General features: G+C 37.8%; 2 pseudogenes; one reads left to right on the top strand and one right to left on the bottom strand.

Moving 5' to 3' along the window:
* The first annotated feature begins 605 nt into the window (after nt 1-605).
* LOC125600615 lies at nt 606-1,794 on the top strand (annotated as a pseudogene).
* A 1,550-nt stretch (nt 1,795-3,344) lies between these two features.
* On the bottom strand, nt 3,345-5,329 carry LOC125600614 (annotated as a pseudogene).
* Nucleotides 5,330-5,382: the final 53 nt, after the last annotated feature.

Below are 5,382 nucleotides of genomic sequence, written 5' to 3'. Positions count from 1 at the left end.
TAGGGCCATAGTGATGGCTACTGATGAAACTGCTTTAATTAAAGACAAGTGTAAGAACCAATGATATTGTGTGTGACCGTTTGTGTCCATTGAAGACGGCTATTCCCGAGATGATATGATAATATATTGCTTAAGACAAAAAGAGATGAAGACATTTACATTAAATGATTTTTGTTTCACACTGGTAGGGGGATGAGTCATGCGATGTGAGAAAAAAAAAGAGAAAAAAAAAAAATGGAGTTAGTGAATGGATGAATTGAAAAGGATAATGATGAAAATGACATGGTTGTTTTGGGATAAACGAATAGGAGAGGAACCACCGTGGATGAAATGGACAGGTGATGAAAATGAAAGGGCATGAAGGAGAAAAAGGGTGCTAGGTTTAATCAAAATAGAAGTAGAAGAGTAAGAAGGCAGTAGTGGTGGAAGAGAGAGAGGAATGGCAAAGCGACCCCCAAAACTCAGAGAAATAACAGTTTATAGAGGAAGAAGTAAGAAAAAGAGTGAAAAAGAGAAGAAGCGAAGAAAGAGAGAGAGAAAGAAAAGATTAGAGGAAGAAAAGAGAAACAAGACCGTTGTTAATTAGATACAGGAGATCAGCGAACATGGGAAGATCTCTTCTAGTGATGACCTCTGGTCTCAAGAAAGGTCCTTGGACTCCTGAAGAAGATGAGAAACTTGTGAACTATGTCCAAAAACATGGCCATAGTAGCTGGAGAGAGCTCTTCCTAAGCTTGCTGGTACCTTTTAGATTTTGTTATAAGCCTATTTTAAGTTTTATTGAGTCTAAGCTCTCTCTCTCTGCAGGTCTTAACAGGTGTGGGTGGGAAGAGTTGTAGGCTAAGATGGACGAACTACTTGAGACCTGACATCAAGAGAGGGAAAATTTCTCCAGACGAGGAAACAAACTATCTTGAACCTTCAGCAGTTCTTGGAAATAAGTAATTAATTTTCTGATTTTTTTTTTTTTTTTTTAATAGTCAACGTTTGTGTTCTTTGTACTGATTACTTATGATGATGATGATGTTATAAGGTGGTCAACGATTGCAAACCACTTACCGGGGGACGAGAACAGACAACGAGATCAAGAACTTCTGGAACACTCATCTGAAGAAGAAAAGCTGATCCAAATGGGAATAGACCCAATGACTCACCTGCCTAGAACTGATATCTTCTCCAGCTTATCTCAGCTCATGTCTCTGTCCTCTAACTAAGAGGTTTTGTTGATATGCAGCAACAGTTTTCCAAATGGTCAAGACCAAACTATACTGAAACTCCAAACCGAGATGGCCAAACCAGTTGTTCCAATACCTTCTCCAACCACCTACCATGAGTAGTAACAACATTAGCAAACCTAATGACTTTGACATTCTCAGTCTCCTTAACTCCATTGCCTCCTTCAAAGAAATTACCAGCAACAATCTAGACCTTGGTTCCTATCTTCAGGACTTTAACAGCTTACCATCCTTAAAAAACCCTAAACTCCAACATTGGACCATTTCTGTTTTCCCCCAAATTCCTGAAGACAATCACTTCAAGTTCTGTAAGAAAGGAGAAGGAGAACTTACCAGTATCTCCAATCTGGCTCTCGGATCCACCAACTCTAACCAGAACATGCTACCATCTCTTGATCCTTCCTCTGCGGTGAGTGATGATATGATTAGAAACCAATATGTTATTGAACATGTCAATAGCAATCTCACCTCTTCAAGTCAAGAGTCAGGAGCTTCAGCTTCAGCTGCATGGCCTGATCATCTATTGGATGATTCCATATTTTCCGACATTATTCCTTAGCCTTTGCTGGTATGTTTTGGAGGAACTCGAAATCGAATTTACGCTTGGGAGTACTGTGCTTTGTTGGATAATTTATTTGCATATTAATATATATTGTAGAAACATAATATGTATGGGTGTTCATGTTGTAGCATGTACAGTTAGTACAGGTTTCATAACTCGTATTTGTGCTGTTGTATCAATGTCTTTACTCTTTAGCATATATGTTGTACCTTATCGCCATGTTTTTTTTATATATAGAGATGACTTTTGTGAAGTGGAGGTCACTTCTAGTTGTAATTAGGTTTTTTTGGATCTTTTGTGTTTACTCTTCCTGATTACAAACATTCGAATCATGTATGAGTATAGATACAAAAAAAATCTTTATCTTTCTTACAAAGCAGAGATCAAACACAATGAAATTATAGTCCTAGAGAGAAGCTTATATGTCACATGTGAAGAACATGTATTCAAATTTCCAGCTAACACAATTTAGAGTTTCATTGTGCATTATTGCATAATCATTGATGAAGTTATATGCATGATCATGTACTACATAACTTTTTGCTTGGCCAAGAACAAATAATGGAAGAATTGAAAGAACCATATGTTTCAGCTGCCCATATTCTTTGGCTGTGTGGGAATGTTTAGTCAGAGGAATTCTAAAGGAGAAATTCACTGCAGTGTGGGGATGATATAGTGGAGATAATATCTGGTTGGTTCGGCCTATCCAGCTACGGAGATGTTCCTCTTAAGATACTCTTTTCAAGCTGCTCTTCATAACATATGGTGGGAGAGAAATGCAAGAAGGCATGGAGAAGAACCGAGAGATGCGAGACTGTTAAGTAAACTGGTTGATAAAACCATTAGGCTTCTTCGCTTTTGGCAGTTAAAGCACAAGGCCAGGAATATTTGGAGAAGGGACTGAGAGCTTGGTTTGGTACAAGACTTGTTTCAGACCCACCATAAGAAGAAGGAGATAGATAGAATTATTTTTTTCATTGGTTTTGGATAGGAGTATATAATCAAAAAAACAGATGCACTTGATGTAAAAAGTTTTTTTGCTTGAATAATTTTACATTCATTCAAAAAAAAAAAAAAGAACCATATGATCGTCTGGCTAACGATAAATATAAGAGGGCAAGTAGTATTTAATAATATAAAATCAGATATGTGATGTCAGATCAAATGATCTCTCTCGTTAGGTTAAAGAAATGTATTCACTCACTCATTGAGTATATAATTTGACTTCTTTCGCCAAAGATCGAGTGACCCGACAAATACATGTTAGTATCCATTTTCTTTGTCAACTGGTTTGTATCTATGTTTTATCTAAACATTTTGGATATTTAAATCAGATTTTATTTTGATTAGCCATGATAGGATACGTATTACGTAGTCAAGTATATTCTCGATGAGTCAAAATATTTATTTATAATATTCAAACCCACGCCTATAACGGAAAGAGAAATCGCATTAGATTATACAAGACTAGTGTGACAAATCTCAAGTGACATTATTATGCACGACTACTCCAAGGTTGGAGTCAACGAGAAAAGTCAAAATAAAACTATTCAAAAGAGGTAACAATCAAAACATTGTAGTGCCCAATTCTCTTACACAGTATCCAAGTCAAAGATAGCCCATGAAAACAAAACATGTACACACTTGACATTACTGAAATGTTTGAAACAAAAACTTTACAGTAAAATCAAGATTTGATGTTTGGTCATCTCCCACCTGATAGTTCAATAGCATCTGGTTATTCATAGAATCCTCACCCCAATCAAACCTCCTCTGCATCCTCTCGAACTCGTGACGTCTCGTGACCTCCACGTTTTGCCACTCTTCCCACCTCTCCGCAAGACCTTCTCCTTCCAGCATCCTCACAACTTCAGACATCACCGGTCTATCTTCCGGTGAGCCTTGCGTACAAAGCAAAGCCACTTGTATCATCATCTCCACTTCTTCTTTCACATAATCTCCATCCAAGTTCTTATCCACAATAGCTCCCAACCTCTTCTCCCTTTCCAGCTTCTTCACCTGTCCAAAACCAAAAAAAAAAAAAGATTTATAATAGTAAATAAAAGGTTAATTGTGTTACAAAAATAAATAAAATAAAATTACATACGTGGTCAAGCAACAAGACATCATCTTCTTCCTCCAAACGTGAAAAATCTATAGCTCTTTGTCCTGTCACAAGCTCAAGAAGCATGATCCCATACCCGAAAACATCGGTCCTCTCCGATGACTTCCCTGTAGATAGATACTCCGGAGCAATGTGACCCATTGTTCCTCTAACCTGAGTAGTCACATTAGTCCTCCACATCAACCAACTTAGCCAAAACCCAAATCAACCAACCACGGCCTCAATCCTCATCCAGCAACACGTTAGCAGCCTTCACGTCTCTATGTATGATCTTAGGGTTGCAATGCTCGTGAAGATACTCAAACCCACGCGCCGCTCCTAACGCAATGCGTTTCCTAGTCTCCCAGTCAAGAACCGGGTCCCCCGCCTTGATCTCGATGAGGAGGCTGAGGCGCTGAGGGTTCTGCATGGGGTAAACCAAGAGGCGTTCCGTTTGAGTGGTGCAGAAAGAACCTATGAGGCGGAGGAGGTTCTTGTGTGGACGGCTACGCTTATCATCTCGACTTTCTCGCGGAAAGGAAACAGCGTCTCCACCGGGAGATTCGAAGTCTGTGAGTCTTTTGACAGCGACTTTGGTGTTGTCTGGAAGCACTCCTTTGTAGACTTTCCCGAAGCCGCCTTGGCCGAGCACGTTCTTTTCGCTGAAGTTGTCTGTTGCTAGCTAGTTGGAGCTCTCTCCATGCAAATCTTTTTAGCTGTCCAAATGCTATTCTCCTGTCCACTTCACCTAAGAGATAAAGTTTGAAGATTTTAGCCTCTTTATTTCACACTATTTATCATCAAATAGGTATATGCATGATGAAAAAAAAATCGGTCTAGGCGACAAATTAATCCTAGACAAAATGATTTTCTTAAACCATTCTAAACCGGTTTAAATTGTTTAAATCAGTTTTATTTTAAATTGATTTTAATTAGTTTAAATTGTTAGATTAAGTAATAATGTTCGATAAATCCACATAATTTACGTTTCCTTTGTTTTGTATATCTAATTTTGATAATTCGTAAAAATAATTTTTATAATTAAACCTAAAAACTAAAATATTTTATATAAATATAAAATAAATCAATAATTCGTTAACCACTTCGAATAATTTGCCTAGCTAGTCTCAACTAGTTACCGTCTGGTTATTTTTTGAACATTAAGTATATGACAGACCTGCAACATCGACGAACACGTCACGTTTGTATCCTTTATGCCTATCCCTGCAGAACAAAAAAACACAAGATTCCAAAGAGTATGACTGTAACTCCGGCAACAACTCCTGCAATAATGCCAGTTTTTGGCTTGCTTGAATCACCTATTCACCACACCAGACAAGCGCCATCAGCAGAAATAAAAATAAAATAAAATAAAATAAAATATGGCTCAACCAATCCCAAAGTAATGTAGCTACCTGAACGAGCAACCTAGATACACAAGAATGATGTTTGGTGACCAACACCACATTTCAAGTTGTTTC

This window comes from Brassica napus, unplaced genomic scaffold, assembly GCF_020379485.1.
Source record: "Brassica napus cultivar Da-Ae unplaced genomic scaffold, Da-Ae ScsIHWf_2326;HRSCAF=3000, whole genome shotgun sequence".
NCBI lineage: Eukaryota > Viridiplantae > Streptophyta > Magnoliopsida > Brassicales > Brassicaceae > Brassica > Brassica napus.
Note: the sequence above shows the minus strand (reverse complement) of the source record. Positions and strands in the feature narration are given on the sequence as shown.